This window comes from Thalassophryne amazonica, chromosome 1, assembly GCF_902500255.1.
Source record: "Thalassophryne amazonica chromosome 1, fThaAma1.1, whole genome shotgun sequence".
Taxonomy (NCBI): domain Eukaryota; kingdom Metazoa; phylum Chordata; class Actinopteri; order Batrachoidiformes; family Batrachoididae; genus Thalassophryne; species Thalassophryne amazonica.
Window position 1 is genome coordinate 29,660,645 of NC_047103.1, and position 20,833 is coordinate 29,681,477.

Below are 20,833 nucleotides of genomic sequence, written 5' to 3' on the forward strand. Positions count from 1 at the left end.
GCCCTCATGTACAAAAACTTACATGGATTTCCTACTGAAACAGCATATGCCATGTATGCTAAAACCCAGAAACTGTCGTAAACACAGAAATACCCAGATGTATCGAAGTATGCGTATGCATGAATCCAATAACGTTCCATTTATACATCCCACTCAATGTGGAATTGAGCACACATTCAGACATACCATGCACCCCCTTCCCATGCCAAATTTAAATATGTAAAACCATGTAAATAGGCACTTGGAGCTGGGAATCCCCCTCTGTCAGATCAGTCAACATGAACAGAAAATAAATAATCCTGAGTGTAAGCTACAGACGATTGGAAATGATATAGACATGCAGAGATGGTTTATTTGGTACCCTGTCAAGCAAAATAAACATCCATCCATCCATCCATTTTCTTCCGCTTTATACGGAGTCGGGTCACGGGGGCAGCAGCTCAAGCAAAGCCGCCCAGAACTCCCGATCCACACACACCTCCCCCAGCTCCTCCAGGGGAACCCCAAGGTGTTCCCAAGCCAGCTGAGAGACGTAGTCCCTCCTGCATGTCCTGGGGCCTCCTCCCGATGGAACGTGCCCGGAACACCTCTCCAGCGAGGCGTCCAGGGGGCATCCGGAAAAGATGGCAGAGCCACCTCAACTGGCTCCTTTCGACGTGGAGGAGCAGTGGCTCGACTCGGAGCTCCTCACCTTGTCTCTAAGGGAGCCCCCAGCCACCCTGCGGAGGAACCTCATCTTGGCCACTTGTACTCGTGATCTCATTCTTTCGGTCATGAGCCAAATCTCATGACCATAGGTGAGGATTGGAATGTAGATCGATTGGTAAATCGAGAGCTTTGCCCCCCTACTCAGCTGTCTCTTCACCACGACGGTCCAATACAGCGACCGCATCACTGCAGATGCTGCACTGATCCGTCTATCAATCTCACGCTCCATCCGTCCCTCACTCGTGAACAAGACCCCGAGATACTTAAACTCCTCCACTTGAGGCAAGGACACTCCACCAACCTGAAGAGGGCAAAGCACCTTTTTTCCGGTCGAGAACCATGGCCTCGGATTTAGAGGTGCTGACTTTCATCCCGGACGCTTCACACTCGGCTGCAAACTGCCCCAGTGCACGCTGAAGGTCCTGATTTGACGAAGCCAACAGAACCACATTGTCCGCAAACAGCAGAGACGAGATTCTTTGGTTCCCAAACCAGACCCCTCTACACCCTGGCTGCACCAAGAAATTCTGTCCATAAAGATAATGAACAGAACCGGTGACAAAGGGCAGCTCTGGCAGAGGCCAACGTGCACTGGAAACAGGTTTGACTTACTACCGGCAATGCGAACCAAGCTCCTGCTGCGGTCATACAGGGACCGGATAGCCCTTAGCAAAGGACCCCGTACTCTCGGAGCACGCCCCACAGGGTGCCCCGAGGGACACGGTCGAAGGCCTTCTCCAGATCCACAAGGCTCATGTGGACAAAATAAACATGAAACTGGAAAAATATTAGTGGGATCGTGTGTGAGGCCGTAAACACTGTTAGCTCAGAGCAGTGCACACACACTGAAGTTAAAAAAGTGAGGTGCACTGCGGCTGACTGTGACATTCACAACATTACATATGCATATAGTGACAAATACTGAACACAGGGAGACAATTGGGGGCCTGCTAAGAAGCACTGCAGCTGTAGTTTCACCATCAAGAAAAAGAAAATGCATTAGTAATAATAAAAGCAAAAGATATGTTCGGATGCACATGTGCCCAAGCTGGTTTTTGTTCGGAACAATTAGACGAATGATCTATGTACTCACTAAGCAGCCACCCATGGCGCACCATGCCAGCCACTAGCCAGTACCCAACCCAACTCAATGCATTCGTGCATCACATATGATATGAACATTGATGGAATGAAAATATTCCCTATTAAGTAATCCAAATTCATCATATGATTGTGCCTTTATAGCAATATGTTTGCAGTCAATAGCTCCAATTACAATAGAGAAACCAGTTTTCACTGCAAATTGTGCTTAAATGTTGAAATATGATATACCTGGATGAAATTTGGATCATTGTGTTCCACACAGCTGGCATGCCTCAGCTCAAGGTTGACAGGTACACTCCTGACCAATTGCCCAACTCTTGCTGGAATGCCTCTACTGCCGGGAAGCCCAGCATAGTCAGCATGGGTAGGCCACAGTTCTGCTCGTAACTCCAGTAACAGTGTCCTTGGTAATTGGAATTATCTTATAAGCCAGTTATGGTCTTTTGCAAGTAAATCCTTGCCTTCGCTGAATACACACTCACTTTAGATTGCATCATTTGCAAGGTCCTCTAACAACGCTAACACAGCCACAGCAAAACACCTCTGTTGGAAGCATTACAGGACAAGTTTGAACATGCCCAGCTGTTAAACAATTTCTCGGATACTCACCATCAAGCCATCGAAAACCACCTGAATCTTACGAATGGTTATCAACATGGATGTGTTTTGCTGTGGCGCCGCACCATGAGCGGCTGGGTGCCGACGCGCGAATCCGTCCGCACTTCTTTCATTACAAAATCTCCTTTAACAGTGGAATGTCAGGATAAACTGCTGATCCCGACCTCTTCTGAAACTTCTCTGTTCTCTCACGACATCCTGGGTCAACCGAGGCTTAAATTTGGAAGTTTTCAGCTCAAAACAGGCTGACGACGGCGGCTCGGGGCGCGGCGCGCCGTCCGGGACCGTGGGCTGTCCTTAAAGTGATAGTAACACTCCTTAATCGCTCATCAGCCATTAAAATTTTCACCGAAAACCATCTGAATTTCTCGAATGATGTCCACTTGGATGTGCCTTACAGTTTCTGAAAAAATTTTGATCAAGCAAAGCGCCAGTCTCTCAGGAAGAAGTCAGACAAAGGAATTCCGGCGGGAGGGGTGGAGCAGTGCTCACTCAAAGCCTGCCCACAGGCGAATGACGCAACCGACAGGCGTGAAAAAACTCACGCATGCGCACGAGTATTCGAGCTTGTCTGACGCAATCACACGTGATTCAAATCCATATAGTTTTTGAAGGTCGGTTTCTTTTCTAATAGACCTCATATATATATATATATATATATATATATATATATATATATATATATATATATATATATCAATTTTTTTATATAGCGCCAAATCACAACAAACAGTTGCCCCAAGGCGCTTTATATTGTAAGGCAAGGCCATACAATAATCATGTAAAACCCCAACGGTCAAAACGACCCCCTGTGAGCAAGCACTTGGCTACAGTGGGAAGGAAAAACTCCCTTTTAACAGGAAGAAACCTCCAGCAGAACCAGGCTCAGGGAGGGGCAGTCTTCTGCTGGGACTGGTTGGGGCTGAGGGAGAGAACCAGGAAAAAGACATGCTGTGGAGGGGAGCAGAGATCGATCACTAATGATTAAATGCAGAGTGGTGCATACAGAGCAAAAAGAGAAAGAAACAATGCATCATGGGAACCCCCCAGCAGTCTACGTCTATAGCTACGTCTATATATATATATATATATTAGTGTTCAGAATAATAGTAGTGCTATGTGACTAAAAAGATTAATCCAGGTTTTGAGTATGTTTCTAATTGTTACATGGGAAACAAGGTACCAGTAGATTCAGTAAATTCTCACAAATACAACTATACGAGGTCTGTCAATAAAGTAACGGTCCTTTTTATTTTTTTCAAAAACTATATGGATTTCATTCATATGTTTTTACGTCAGACATGCTTGAACCCTCGTGCGCATGTGTGAGTTTTTCCACGCCTGTCGGTGACGTCATTCGCCTGTGAGCACTCCTTGTGGGAGGAGTCGTCCAGCCCCTCGTCGGAATTCCTTTGTCTGAGAAGTTGCTGAGAGACTGGCGCGTTGTTTGATCAAAATTTTTTCTAAAGCTGTGAGACACATCGAAGTGGACACGGTTCGAAAAATTAAGCTGGTTTTCAGTGAAAATTTTAACGGCTGATGAGAGATTTTGAGGTGATTCTGTCACTTTAAGGACTTCCCACGGTGCGAGACGTCGCTCAGCGCTCTCAGCCGCCGTCGTCAGCCTGTTCAAGCTGAAAACCTCCACATTTCAGGCTCTATTGATCCAGGACGTCGTGAGAGAACAGAGAAGTTTCAGAAGAAGTCGGTTTCAGCATTTTATCCGGATATTCACAGGCGAATGACGTCACCGACAGGCGTGGAAAAACTCACGCATGCGCACGAGGGTTCAAGCATGTCTGACGTAAAAACATATGAATGAAATCCATATAGTTTTTGAAAAAAATAAAAAGGACCGTTACTTTATTGACAGCCCTCGTATATATATATACGAGGTCTATTAGAAAAGTATCCGACCTTATTATTTTTTTCAAAAACCATATGGATTTGAATCACATGTGATTACATCAGACATGCTTGAACCCTCGTGGGCATGCAAGAGTTTTTTCACGCCTGTCGGTTACGTCATTCGCCTGTGGTCAGTCTTTGAGTGAGGAGTCGTCCACCCGCTCATCGATTTTTTTCATTGTTTAGGAATGGCTCAGAGACTGTTGCTTTGTTTGATAAAATTTTTTTCAAACTGTAAGGCACAACTGAGTGGACACCATTCAATAAATTCAGCTGGTTTTCGGTAAAAAATTTTAACGGCTGATGAGAGATTTTGGTCTGGTAGTGTCGCTTTAAGGACGGTCCACGGCGCCTGACGGCGATCTGCGCTTCGAGGCGGCAGCGTCTCGCCGTTTCAAGTTGAAAACTTCCACATTTCAGGCTCTGTTGACGCAGTAAGTCGTCAGAGAACAGAGAACTTTCAGAAGAAGTCGGCATGAGGAGTTTATTCGGACATTCCATTGTTAACGGTCATTTTGTAATGAAAGAACGTGCGGGCAGAGTCGCATGTCGGGCTGGACCTGACCGCGGGGGGTCGCGGCAGGAAAAACACCTCCGTTGGAAATCTTAACGGGCAAGTTGGAACATGCCCAAGCTGTTAAACAATTTCTCAGTTACTCACTTGTTGAAAGCCATTAAAAGCCGCCTGAATTCTACAAATGGTTTTCAACATGGAGGTGTTTTTCCTGTCGCGGCGCACACAGATTTGCCGAGTCGTCACGGAAACGACTCGGCGAATTTGCGCGTACGTCTTTCATTAAAAAAATGTCCTTAAACAGTGGAATGTCCGCATAAATTCCTCATGCCGGCCTCTTCTGAATCTTCTCTGTTCTCTCACGATGTCCTGGGTGAATTAAGCCTTAAATTAGGATGTTTTCAGCTCGAAACAGGCCGACGACAGCGCCTGGAAGCGCTGCAGGACGTCCCGCTCCGTGGGAAGTCCTTACACCGACAGAAACACCCCATAATCAATCATCAGCCGTTAAACTTTTCACAGAAAACCAGCTTAATTTCTCGAATAGTGTCCACTCGGATATTCCTCACAGGTCCAGAAAAAATTTTGATAAAGCAACGCGCGCCGTCTCGAGCAGCGTGTGAAACAAAGGAATTCAGCCGAGAGGGCGGGACCACATCTCACTCAAGGCCTGCCCACAGGGAAATGACGTCACCGACACGCGTGAAAAAACTCACGCATGCGCACGAGGGTTCAAGCATGATTGGTGTAATCGCATGTCATTCAAATCCATATAGTTAAAAAAAAATAATAAAAGGGTCGGTTTATTATCTAAGAGACCTCGTATATACAACCCCTGGCAATGATTATGGAATCACCGGCCTCAGAGGATGTTCATTCAGTTGTTTAATTTTGTAGAAAAAAAGCAGATCACAGACATGACACAAAACTAAAGTCATTTCAAATGGCAACTTTCTGGCTTTAAGAAACACTATAAGAAATCAGGAGAAAAAAATTGTGGCAGTCAGTAACGGTTACTTTTTTAGACCAAGCAGAGGGAAAAAAATATGGACTCACTCAATTCTGAGGAATAAATTATGGAATCACCCTGTAAATTTTCATCCCTAAAACTAACACCTGCATCAAATCAGATCTGCTCGTTAGTCTGCATCTAAAAAGGAGTGATCACACCTTGGAGAGCTGTTGCACCAAGTGGACTGACATGAATCATGGCTCCAACACGAGAGATGTCAACTGAAACAAAGGAGAGGATTATCAAACTCTTAAGAGGGTAAATCATCACGCAATGTTGCAAAAGATGTTGAATGTTCACAGTCAGCTGTATCTAAACTCTGGACTAAATACAAATAACATGGGAAGGTTGTTAAAGGCAAACATACTGGTAGACCAAGGAAGACATCAAAGCGTCAAGACAGAAAACTTAAAGCACTATGTCTCAAAAATCGAAAATGCACAACAAAACAAATGAGGAACGAATGGGAGGAAACTGGATTCAACGTCTGTGAACGAACTGTAAGAAACCGCCTAAAGGAAATGGGATTTACATACAGAAAAGCTAAATGAAAGCCATCATTAACACCTAAACAGAAAAAAACAAAGTTACAATGGGCTAAGGAAAAGCAATCGTGGACTGTGGATGACTGGATGAAAGTCATATTCGGTGATGAATTTCAAATCTGCATTGGGTAAGGTGATGATGCTGGAACTTTTGTTTGGTGCCGTTCCAATGAGATTTATAAAGATGATATGGGGCTGCATGTCAGGTAAAGGCACTGGGGAGATGGCTGTCATTACATCATCAACAAATGCACAAGTTTACGTTGAGCTGGAAACCATTCGAAAAATTTATCTGGCTTTCGGTGAAAATTTTACAGGCTTCACAGAGAATATGGAGTGTTACTACAGCTTTAAGGACGGCCCACAATGGCGCATGGCGTGCTGCGCTCTGAGCCGCCATTGATAGGCAGAAACCACCACATCATTTCTAAACGGATGGCTGTGTGGAGCCGGGACCATCGTATGCAATTTCTCTGGTTATCACAAGAGCTGGACATCAGCCATTTTCCGGCAGATTTCACTTTTAACAAGAGATTTTGTCATGGAAAGCCGCGCGGAGGCTTCGCGCGTCACGACCGATTTCCTGATGAAGTGAGACAAAGGAACACCTCCGTTTCGGAGTGTTAGAGGACAAGTTGGGACATGCCTATCTTGGCTTAAGCCTCGGTCCCACTGAGTGAAGAAGGAGCCACGCACCCTGTTTTTTTTTGTTTCGTGAGCTATCGTGGCATTATAGTGGCTCAGAGTGGCTCTTAGAGGCATTATCTTCAGTTAACGAGGCTCCTCTCTGAGCGTGGCGCTAATTTCAAGCTGTTCAAAATTTAGCAACAACAGCGTGGCACAGATTGTGTTCAAGTTACTGCGACGGCTTAGAGGCATTTGTGTGGTGCTTACGAGTCTGCAAAAAGTCCATTATCCGTGTGCCTGGCACCTTCGCAGGACCTGAGAGGCTATTTTTGGAGCGGCTCCTCCTCTTGCGCACACAATTGCACCTGCTCTGTGCGCTGGACTCTATATATTTTGTAGTGGCTTAATCATTTTCTGCCAAACCTTGGATGTTGTAAACACTTCTAATCACTTCTGGCATCACAGAGGACTGTTTCATCTGGACACTTTTTTTCCTCTCTTTCCTGCTCCATGTGTGATGTATTTTGAGCAGCTTAAGGTATTTATTTTTAATGTTTTTTATAGCTTGATAAAACAGTTCCTTGCTATAAAAGTATGTCTGTATGTTGATGTCTGTTGTATGTAAAAGTATGTTGATTTAATATCTTGTTAATGGATCACTGTGTGTGCGCACTGAGGCAAGACCTGAGAGGCTATTTTTGGAGCGGGTCTCCTCTTTGCGCACCAAATTCCACCTGCTCTGTGCGCTGGACTCTATATAAAATCATTATTTTGTAGCGGATTAATCATTTTCTGTCAAACCTTCGATGCCGAAAATACCTGTAATCACTTCTGGAATTAATGTATCACATGAGCTCCGGTGTGCGCACTGAGGCAGTAGTGACTCCTCATCACGCTTCAAACGAGCATTTAGGCAGAACGCCAGCTCACAAAGGAGTGACATTTCAGTCAGTATTGGACGAACACAAAGTTAAAATTTGGGTGACTGCCTGAAAGTGGATGTGTGTTTAAAGCCATGGAAGATAATAACTCCAGTGGAGCAGCTAAGAGCAGGAGCTGTGTGGACCAACTTTGAAGACATAACACAAAGTTAAAAGTTGTATCATGGTGACTTGTAAGCTGCGGAAGAAATAAAGAAATATATATATTGAAAATGATCCACAGGTGTATATAATAAAACGGCCACCTCATTCTGTATGCAGAACAGCACCGCGCGCAAAAGAGCGCTTTTGCAGAAATAAACAGACGAACACAAAGTCAAAAGTGGAATCATGTTGTAAAAATGATTGTGCTTAAAGCCAGGGTAAAAATAAAGCAAGCAAGCCACGGATGGAAAGGAAGCCAGAAAGAGCAGAGAGGCGGCTGTCCATGAAAGGACAACAGAAGCACATGTGCAAAAGAGCGATTTTGCAGAAATAAATGGACAAACATAAAGTTTTGTGTGTTTAAAGCTGCAAAAAGAAAAAAAAAAAACAAGCTAGAGAGCCGCGGAGCCAGCGAGGAGCACAGAGGCGGCTCTCCAGGAACCCGTGGTTCGGGTCTAGCTGGTCTGGTGCATTACAGGTGGACTGCAGCCTGGCGCACAGTGCACAACTGCGGAACTGTGATGGAGTGTCTATTTTTGGACTGCGTTAAAAAAAAAAAGAAAAAAAGAAGGGACGTCTTTAAATGCTGCTGTGAATCTGTGAATTGAAAACCCACACTTTGAAGGAACCAGGTGTGGGAGGGCTGGAGGTTTGGACCAAACTCATGCCTAAATGTGCGCCAACATGGCGTTATCATGGCGCTATCATGGCACTACGTGGCTTAGTGTGGCTGATGGGAGCCATTCGAGGCTGTAATGACAGGTCGGTCGTGGCTCACTAGAGGCTGCTACGCGGCACATGCGGGGTACAGAGAGGCACATAGAGGCACCTTCATAGTGGATACGTGTTAAGATGAAAACGTGGGTCATTCTTCAAATAATCACCCCACACCCACGCGTGGCTCCTTCTTCAGCCTTCATTATTCGGTGGGACCGAGGCTTTACAGTGCTTACCAGTCGAGTGAGTATAAGAGAAATTGTGGAGAGCTGGGCATGTCCCAACTTGTCCTCTAACAGTTTTTCTGTTGCAAAAGAAAGCTATAAAAATTATCAATAATAAACCATATTGAGAGCCAACAAATGTGTAATTTGCTTGTCTGGAAATTTTAAAATTCTGGGACTTGGTTGATTATATTACAATACAGATTATGTATAAGGTTAAAAATAAGCTTTTGCCTCTACAAGTCCAGAATCTGTTAAAAATGAGAGACTCCAGCTACAGTTTGAGAGGAACATTATTATATGAGAAACTGAAGATCCGTACTACTGTTAAAAGTCATTGTGTTTCCATCAGGGGTGTTAATATTTGGAATAATTGTCCTGATAATATTAAAATACTTGGTACACTGGTTGGTTTTAAAAGGCTTTACAAAAAATAATATATTCACCCATTATAGGTTGAAGGATTAGGTTTACCATCTTTGTCACTGTTCAGTCTTACGTGTGTGGTTGTGTTTTTAAATTTTTGTGATTAAGTTAAATTGTTTCTGCATCTTTTTTCTCTTTTCTTGTACAGTTATTATGACCATATGTGTGTGTGTGTGTGTATATATATATATATATATTCTTTATTTTTAATGGTATAAGGGGAGGGTGCTTATAAGCTTTGCTTCTGCCTTCACCCTTTCGGCCAGATGGGTTCTTTGTACATTGTTTCTTTTATGTTTTGTTATTGTCTTTGTTGTTGCTCAGCTGTGTGCTGGATAAATAAATAAATTCAAATTCAAACATCATCACAACATTAATCACAATAATCACAACCAACAAATTTTATTGTTGTGATGATATAAACGGACCAAAACAAGTGACAAAATAACATAATCTGAGCCCCTTTACAATGTCATAAACTTGAAAATTAGAGTTACCTTTATCGTGTCAAGAATGTTAGGTTTTTGTTTGATGTCATGTAGTGAACATTCTGAGTTTCTTCTGCCAAAATCTTCAGGAAAGAATTAATTTTCAAAGCTGGGAACCAATCCCATCTTTCATTTGACGAAAGGCAGGGTACACCCTGGAACAGGCTGACAATCCATTGCAGGGCCAAATACAGACAAACAGAGCCACAGTATCACTCACATCTACAGTCATGTCCCAATTCACCTAACCTGCATGTCTTCAGATTTTTTTTCTTCCTCCCACTTCCAAACGGAATCCTCATGAACACGTGGTGAAAACACAAACCCTACACAGAAAGGCACAGGCGTGCGGTAATCCCAGGACCGTCTTGGTGTGAGGCAACAGTGCCAACCACAAAGCCACTGTGCTGCCCTGCTCGTTTTATTATCTTCCTTTATTCTTTTATTATTGGCATTTATTTTTTTGTTTAGTGATTTGATTCCTAGAGAAGCCCTGTACAAATTGCTGTTGTTGTTGTTGTTGATGAATTTTTGATTTTTTTGGTAAGTCACACCGGAGAATAAGTCACAGAACCTCCAAAACAAGTTAAATAAAATAAAATAAAAAATAACTAGGACCAACACTTCAGAATATCGAGTAATTCTCTTTCACTGAGAAAAATAAGTTGCATCTGCACACACACTTACTCAACTCCTTTGTGTTGTAAGGTTTAAGTTTGGTTTAAACTGATTGAAGGCTTTTTGAAATATCCAACTGACAAAGAAACAATATGACAAATGGCACTGAAATAATAATCTCCTCAGCGGAGGTAATCAAAGTGGCATGTGTGTGCTATATTACATTTACAGTCATGGCATGTGTTTGTTGCTCCTGTGTTTGGCCTCTGCAAAGAGCTTCTGAATTTCACTTGTGCAATTATCACCATCCTTGAAACACTCCCTAAGTGTGCCTTTATCAGAGTTTGTTACACAGGTGTTAGTTTAATGCTACATGGTGTTTTGCAACTGCTGTGTTTAGTGTCGATTTGTTGAACCTGGTGAACTGCAATTAGTCACCTCTGCTTATCTACATAAATGTCGCATTGGCACAGTCATCAATGCTTTTCTCTGATGCACTCGCAATTCAGACAATAAATAGTTACACTTATTGGATCTCTTAAAGAACTGTGACTAGTTTAGGTATGCGAGAATGGCTGAAAGGTGATCTTTGCATTTAAATGCCTCATTTAATAGACAGTGAACTAATGAGGTTTTGCAGGATGAAGAGTGACACATCTTCAAGGCACAAATCGAGTCCAGTTGACGTGACTCAACCATGCAAAGAAAGACCCACACGCAAAACATGAAATAAGGAAAATGATTTTCGTCTTTTAGTCGCTGACCGTGTCTTCATCCAAAGCCTTTCCATTTCACCCACATTAAATGTTGTCCATTCAGCTGCTCCCGATTTGTTCGGGGTCGCCACAGTGGATACAGCCAGATCTGCATTGACATTTGGCACAACTTTTACACCAGATGCCCTTCCTGATGCAACTCCAGTGTAACCTGGAGAAACACACACAGCCGCTGGTGTTCCAAAGAGGTCTCCCATCCAAGTACTAACCAGGCCCCACACTGCTTCGTTTCTGTGATCTGACGGGATCAGGCTGACACAGAGCAGATCGACTGCACTTCACCCACATTAAATATGTCTGCAAAATTATTTTCAAGAACACAAAAAGTATTTCAGACATGAACTTTCAGCACGTGTCTGCCAGAAGGCGCACCAGACACCCAGGCCAACATTTGATCAATTTTCCAATATCATATATGTCAACCTATACGGACTGTCTGTAAATTATACGGGTTTTCCGAGTTTCAGAGTCGTACAGATGTACAAATAAAGTCTTACGGATATTCAGGGTTTTCTGTTGTAAATTTATTTTACTGTTGTTTTTCTTAAACATCGTCAAATGATCGAATGCTTGTTTTCCGAGTCTCGCGCATTACCGTAACTTCTAGACTGGTCTGCTGGTATCGTGCCAAAGTAATTATCCCTGTCAGAATTTGTATCCCCTGACACGGGAGCGTGCACTCACTCAGTGCAGCTCTTACAGACATTCTGCAGCTGCTCCCAGACAAAAATAACAGCATGTTGGTTGTTCAATACATGACATTAAAAAATAACTTTCATAATCTTTTGACGACATTTAATGCATTCATGTCTTCACGTCAATTACATGCACAGCACAGAAACAGTGTCCAACATAAAAAACACGCTTTAAGACGTTTATGACCGCACCACTGTCAAGATAATTCAATGATTTTCACTCGTTCTTCAGTTCAGTTCGTTCACTGGAGATTAAAATATGAACATTTATAAACTGTGCACTCTTGTACTTGTCTGTGACTTTTTCTGTTTTAAATAAAAGATAAGCAGACAAAAGTGATGTGGGTGATGGTTGTTTTGGTTTACAAGAAATAAAATTCAGCTTTTACACTGTAAAAAAATCCAGTTGTTTTTACAGAAAAATTCTGGCAGTTGTGGTTTCCAGGGGAATTCTGCCAAAATTACAATGCTTATGTAAGTATGTATGTATAGTATGTATGGTTTGCACATACATATTTATGAAAATTTTACAGTTTAAACCTGTAATAAAAAAAAAATTAATCTGTAATTTTGATGATCTTTTTCATGTTGAACTGGCATGGCCATGCTAATATTAAACCTTTTTTTTTTCTTTTCTTTTTTTTGTAAAATTTGCAAACATATTAAGTATTTGGTGCAATTTGGAGGTTATGAGGATTTTGTGTTGATTTTATGGATTTTCTCACTTGGTTATACAGGTGGACCCTCAAAGGGGGTGACATGTATGCAATATAACCCTTGGAGTCTGAACGGTATTTTCTCTATTTTTACCATACCTTAAGACATTTTAATTTAATGTACATTTTTTAGTATAATGCCCATGTGTTGGATGTCATACTGATCTGAACAAAATCCCAGCTTTCGAAATGTGAGACATGTTTGTCTGGAACACTGGGTAAATATATATCTATTCCTTGAAATGTGATGAAATGTTGGCCAGAACACAGCTGAAAGTATTTAAGGTATAACGTCCTTCTCTCTACCATGAAGCTGTCACAGCCACAGAAGCTCATAACTCCATGTTGTTTGCCCTCACAATCCTCCTTCATCCAACTATGTGCACTCAGTTTTTATTCAAACTGCATAATCCAGTTAAATGGAATGCATTTACCTTGCATCCTTGTGATTCAGATGAAAATGTGCTCAACTGCAAGACCTTGCCCAAGGGCCCTTCATGATTTTCCAGTCTGGCAGGGTTTGAACTGAGGATTTTCTGCTTTCAAGCCCAAAGCTTAACCACTATCCTTCCTGCACAACACAGTAACATTAAAGTGAAAAGTCTACAGTACAAGCATAATGTGATGATGACACCTTGAAAAAAGTGACATTTCTACAGATGCTTTCAATTGATTTCTGGATTACATTCAACACTGCTGTCCCCACGAGACTGATGACCAAACTTGACCCACCTTACAGTGGGTCAAGTTTGGTCATCAGTCCTAATTGCATGTGGGTCCAAATTGGTGATCAGTTTCCAAGTTATTATGTCTCTGGCTTGATTCTCTGAACAGTCTTCCTGTCTTGGCAGTACACCTTCACCATCTCTGGCTGGTACTCTTTAAGTGCTTCAATGGCATTTTCTGCATTTTGTTCCTGCCAGACTCCCACAATGGCATTAGCTATAAGAATAAGCAGGATGACAAAAGGCTCCACAAATGCTTTGATGGTTTCTTCTCCTTCTTCAAACCAGGCCAGCACAAAGAATATGCAGGCAGCGAGTAAAAGGATCCTCACAAGCAAATCTTCAAACTGTTCACTCACCAGTTCCCAAAGAGATTTGCCCTCTTCAGCGGTAACTCGTTGGATCCGTATCGTTCCCGTTGTTTCTTCACTTGCTCTGTACTCAGTCCTGTACTTTCAATCACGTTAAAAAAGCTGTAAACTTCCTCAACCGTCTTTGTGTGTGCATTGTGCATGGTGAACAACCACTTTTTTCTGCCTTACTTGTCCTAACCTGACATACATGTGGATTATGAACATCTTAAAAATTATGCTCAGACAATCAAGCTCTGCGCCTCTCTTTCCAAGTCTGACCCTCAACACTGGTGTACCACAAGGCTGCCTACTGAGTCTCTATTATTATTATTATCTGTTCACTTTACACTCATGATTCCACTCCCAGACACACCCCTCTAATACCATCATCAGGTTTGCATCTGACACAACAGTGAAACGACTCATCGCCAACAGGGATGAGTCAGCCCAGAGAGAAAGTCTATGAAGTGGCGACTTGTTACTCTGACAGCAACCTCTCTCTGAACATCAAAAACGTGAGGGGTCATCATTGATTTTCAGAGACACCAAGAGACCCACCATCTTCTAAACATCAACAGGAAAGAGGTGGGGTGGGGGAGGTTGTGAGCTTCCACTTCCTAGTTTCCCACATTTCAGAGGACATCACAATGACAATCAACACAACAGCTCTGATCTTCAAGGTGCAACAGTCGCTGGACTTCCTGAGAACAATTAAGAAAGCCAAACCTTTTGCTAAGTGTTTAGAATCATTCTACCTCTGCTCTATACAGAGCATCAAGATGGACTGTATTGCATCCTGGTATGCAAACTGCTCAGCAGCAGACAGTAAAGCTCTCCAAGGGGTTATAAACACAGCACAGGAAATAATTAGGCTCCCCTTGCCCACGCTGGAAGACCTCTTCAAATCACGCTGCCTCCGTAGAGCCAAAAATATTATGTTGGAGAATTCTCACCCTCTTTCTCTGCACCCACCTATCTGAAAGACATTAGTCCTAAAATACCTACACTTCTCAGTTGAGAACATATATATATATATATATATATATATATATATATATATATATATATATATATATATACAGTATGTATGTACTAGCTGGAGTACCCAGCGCTGCCCGGGTTAACCTGTTTTAGACATAGGCCAAATGCTAATCATTTTAATCAAAACAAGTGCCCAACATTTGTTTTTGTAATGCTGATGTTGTGAAAGTGTCGTGACACGGACCCACAACAGGGGGCGTTAATGAACGGACAATGGATAAGCCAAAAAGTAACAATTTAATGTCGTGATTCGCACAACGAAGTACAGACAATAACAATATGGTGGAATGTCAATTACACACAAAGTGACGTGTGGGCAGGCTCGAAGATACAAGACATCTGGCGAGAGAAGAGCCGGATCCCACACAGCTTCCACCACCAACGGAGCTGAAGAACACCGGAGCCGCCAAGCCCTGCGCCCCAGGTGGCCACTGTCTTCAGCAGTCAGACCCGGTACTGCTGGCAGAGAACAGAAACAGTACTGATGAGTGTGAGTTCGCACACTCAGTAATCCCACAGTCAGTGTTTAGTTAGGAGGGAGCACCTCCACCTCCAATCACACACTCGTGCAGCTCCTGTCTAACCACTTATCTGGTTGGGGTGTGAAGCGAAGCCGTTGCTGATCACACCAAACGCCAATCCCACAGATAAGGCAAACACCACAGGAAAACGGCTGCAAAAGAGTTCAGACTATTATTCAGTTTTAAGTCAGCAGAGAAGTTACCTGAATGGTAGCTGATTTCTCGGCGGGGAGGTGGAGTTGCAGTCCGGCCTTTATGGTGGTGGTGATGTGAATGAGTGACAGCTGGTGCTGATAACGAGTGACAGCTGTCACTCCCGGTTGCTATGACGCCCTCTCATGCTTGAAGCCCGCACTTCAAGCAGGGCGCCATCTGGTGGTGGTGGGCCAGCAGTACCTCCTCTTTAGCGGCCCACACAACAGGACCCCCCCCTCAACGGGCGCCTCCTGGCGCCCGACCAGGCTTGTCCGTGTGCCGGGCGTAGAAATCGGCCAGGAGGGCCGGGTCCAGGATGAAGCTCCTCTTCACCCAGGAGCGTTGTTCGGGTCCATATCCTTCCCAGTCCACCAAATACTGGAATCCCCGGCCCTTTCGACGAACGTCCAGGAGTCGGCGCACAGTCCAAGCCGGCTCCCCGTCGATGATCCGGGCAGGCGGCGGCGCCGGTCCAGGGGCACAGAGGGGAGAGGTGTGGCAGAGTTTGAGTCTGGAGATGTGGAATACTGGATGTATCCGCAGTGAAGCTGGCAGCTTCAGCTTCACTGCGGCTGGACTGAGGACCTTCACGATGGTGAAGGGTCCTATAAATCTGTCCTTAAGCTTCTGGGATTCCGTTTGTAGAGGTATGTCTTTTGTGGATAACCAGACCGCCTGCCCGGGCTGGTATGCAGGGGCCGGGGAACGCCGGCCGTCTGCATGGGCCTTAGCCCTCGTCCGGGCTCTGAGCAGGGCAGAACGGACGTTACGCCACACCCGACGGCACTTCCTCAGATGGGCCTGGACCGAGGGCACCCCGACCTCTCCCTCCACTAGCGGAAACAATGGGGGCTGGTACCCCAAACACACCTCAAATGGGGAGAGGCCGGTGGCAGATGAAACTTGGCTATTATGAGCGTACTCGATCCAGGCCAGATGGTCACTCCAGGCCGTCGGGTGCGCGGAGGTCACGCAGCGGAGGGCCTGCTCCAGTTCCTGGTTCGTCCGCTCTGCCTGCCCGTTCGTCTGGGGGTGGTACCCAGACGAGAGACTGACGGTGGCCCCCAGTTCCCTGCAGAAACTCCTCCAGACCTGGGAGGAGAACTGAGGACCACGATCCGAGACAATGTCCGATGGAATCCCATGCAGACGCACGACATGGTGGACCAGGAGGTCTGCAGTCTCCTGGGCCGTCGGGAGCTTCGGGAGGGCCACGAAGTGGGCTGCCTTGGAGAACCGGTCCACTATCGTGAGGATGGTAGTCATGCCCTGGGACGGCGGGAGGCCCGTGACAAAGTCCAGGCCGATGTGAGACCAGGGGCGATGAGGCACGGGCAGAGGCTGGAGGAGGCCTTGGGCCTTGTGGTGGTCGGCTTTGCCCCTGGCACAGGTGGTGCAGGCCTGGACATACTCCCGGACGTCGGCTTCCATAGACGCCCACCAGAAGCGCTGCCGGACCACTGCCATGGTCCTTCGCACCCCTGGATGACAGGAAAGCTTGGAACCATGACAGAAGTCAAGGACTGCAGCCCTGGCCTCTGGTGGGACGTACAATTTGTCCTTCGGACCTGTCCCCGGGTCCGGGCTCTGTGTCAGGGCCTCCCGGACGGTCTTCTCCACGTCCCAGGTAAGGGTGGCCACGACAGTGGACTCGGGGATGATGGTTTCAGGGGGGTCTGACAGCTCGGTCTTGACCTCCTCTTCATGCACCTGGGACAGGGCGTCAGATCATTGTTTTTTTGTCCCGGGGCGGTAGGTGATCCGGAAGTCAAAACGCCCGAAGAACAGCGACCAGCGGGCTTGCCTGGGGTTCAGACGCCTGGCGGTCCGAATGTACTCCAGGTTCCGATGGTCCGTGAAAACCGTAAATGGTACCGATGCTCCCTCCAACAGGTGTCTCCACTCCTCAAGAGCCTCCTTCACCGCAAGAAGTTCCCGATTGCCGACGTCATAGTTCCTTTCAGCCGGGGTCAACCTGCGGGAAAAGTAGGCACATGGATGGAGAACCTTGTCGGACTCCCCGCTCTGGGATAGCACGGCTCCTATCCCTGAGTCAGAGGCGTCCACTTCAACCACGAACTGGCGATTAGGATCGGGCTGCACCAGAACCGGTGCAGTCGAGAACCGGCATTTCAACTCCCTAAACGCGGCTTCGCACCGATCCGACCAGGTGAAGGGGACTTTTGTGGAGGTCAGGGCTGTCAGGGGGCTAACTACCTGACTGTAGCCCTTGATGAACCTCCGGTAGAAATTTGCAAAACCGAGGAACTGTTGTAGTTTCCTACGGTTTGTTGGTTGGGGCCAATCTCTCACCGCCGCAACCTTGGCCGGATCAGGGGCGACGGAGTTGGAGGAGATTATGAACCCCAGGAAGGACAAAGAAGTGCGGTGGAACTCGCACTTCTCGCCCTTCACAAACAGCCGGTTCTCCAACAACCGCTGTAGGACCTGACGTACATGCTTGACATGGGTCTCAGGATCCGGAGAAAAGATGAGTATATCGTCTAGATATACGAAGACAAACCGATGCAGGAAGTCCCGCAAGACGTCATTAACCAACGCTTGGAACGTCGCGGGCGCATTGGTGAGGCCGAACGGCATGACCAGGTACTCAAAGTGATCTAACGGGGTGTTAAATGCCGTCTTCCACTCGTCTCCCTCCCGGATCCGAACCAGGTGATAAGCATTCCTAAGATCCAATTTCATGAATATTTGGGCTCCATGCAGGGGCGTGAACACTGAATCCAACAGGGGTAACGGGTATCGGTTGCGAACCGTGATCTCGTTCAGCCCTCTAATCAATGCATGGACGGAGTCCGCCGTCCTTCTTGCCCACAAAAAAGAAACCAGCACCCATCGGGGAGGTGGAGTTCCGGATCAACCCGGCAGCTAACGAGTCCCGGATGTAGGTCTCCATTGATTTGCGTTCCGGACGTGAGAGGTTGTACAGCCTGCTGGACGGGTACTCAGCGCCCGGTATCAAATCAATGGCACAATCGTACGGACGGTGTGGGGGCAGCGTGAGTGCCAGATCCTTGCTGAAGACATCAGCAAGGTCATGGTACTCGGCTGGCACCGCCGCCAGATTGGGGGGACTAAAATCTCCTCCTTAGCTGTCACACCGGGTGGAACCGAGGATCCTAAACACTCCCAGTGGCAGGTTTCGCTCCACTGAACCACAACCCCAGACGGCCAATCAATCCGGGGATTGTGTTTCAACACCCATGGAAAACCCAAAATCACTCGGGAGGTAGAAGGTGTTACATAAAACACAATCTCCTCCCTGTGATTCCCAGACACCACCAATGTCACTGGCTGTGTCTGGTGTGTGATTAGTGGAAGAAGGGTGCCATCTAGTGCCCGCACTGACAATGGTGACGGTAAGGCCACTAGAGGGAGCCCAACCTCCTTTGCCCATCTGCTATCCAGCAGATTCCCCTCTGACCCCGTGTCCACCAGTGCTGGGGCGTTGTCAGATCCCGTTAATATTTATTCTTTTAGATACACGCGACACAGGCTCACCCTCCGATGAGTGCGTTTTGTGTACTAAAAACCAGCTCTCTGTCTCTGGGGTCCGACCTTTGTGTCTCCACGGGTATTACCCGGCAGGGCTGCACAAAGGCTGTTCAAGCTGGTGGCGAGGAGATTCGTCTAGCCGCTCACTGCCTCCATCCGGACGTCCACCCCGCTGACGCTGATCTCGCACCCCGGTCGAATAGCCTTCTTCTGGAACCAGGAAACGAGCCGGCCACGCCCGTTAACAGCAGCTCTCCTCTTATGGATCAGGGCTCTTGGAATGTTGCTAGATTTTAAATTTAGTGACTCATACAGCGAGTCCCCAGGATGCGTTAATTTCATTAAAAACCAGACTAACCTTTCAGAGCACTTTTTGATGTTGTACACCCAATAAACTTTAACTTTTACACCTTAAGAAGAATCAATAAATCCAATGTCCGAGCCTTAACACTTTAACTGCATGCTTGGAAATTTATTGCAGGTTTTGCAAGTGCTGACAACATAATCAAAATCGGTTATATGATGATAATTTCACAACAGTAATTCAAATATAATCAGAATAATAATTGGCAGAGATTTTTGTTTTTGATTCAATAATGCTGTCTGATCTTACTCTGACTGGACTGGATTAACCTCTTAACAATTTTTCTAGGAGTGAGGGAAGGAGGTTTTGGATATTAAAATCCCCAGTTCGATGAACTTGATTTCCTCTTCATCAGCTATTAGTTGTTAGCTGACCACGATCCTCGTGTGATGTTGTAATCCTTCAGGAAATAAATCCACATAAGAGTTTATTCCTTCTTCAATCAACCAAAAGTTGATCTAATCCAATCTGGTATGATGCGATGTTCCTTGAGAGAGAAAACGTTGAAACTTCCCCACTCAGACTTAAGGCCAGTGATTATTCTCCAATGCTCTGCTACTCCGTGACTGGACGGCCTGAGTGGGAGTTGAAAACTCTCTCGAATGATCTCTTATGTCTCCAATCCTCTCACTCCACGATTCCAGTTGCAGCTCACAAGATGGTCAAGTCTTGTGATCTCCTCGTAGCAGGGGAGAAGTGACAACAGCACCTCTCCCTGGAAGAATAACCCCGTTTCCTATTGTTGTACAGTTTTTATATGAAAACTCTTGTTGTTGTTGAGTTGATCTTGGTTACCATGGGGATGACGGTGACTCAAAACCTCTCTCCTACTCCTTCCCTTACTGGAAGCCATCTGCGGAACTTATTTCTCGTAACTTATGTCTCGGCTGCCAGTAACTAGCTCCAGTTCCTCTTTTCTGTTAACACGTCAACTTTTCTGAAAATTCATTCTTTTTTAAATCATGTTGTTAGAATCACATCAATCATATTCAATCATTTCATTACAACTTTCTTTCACATAAAAACAATTCATATGATCATATACAAACATTTTCATTCCTTATTATTCATTTCATATTTCATCACATCTTAATCATTTGACCAGTTGTTTTTATCATCAGCTCTTCTGGCCTCGCTTGCGACATTACTAACTTCTTCTTTTTTCTGACTCTGCACTAAAAACAACTTCTTCAGTTCCTCTTTCTCCTGACTGCAATGGAAAACAACTTCTTTCAGTTCCTCTTTCTTTGTAACTGCACCCTTTATGAAAAACAACTCATATAATCATTCTTTCCACTCATTTGTAACATACTTTTTCTAATCAACTCTTACTTTTA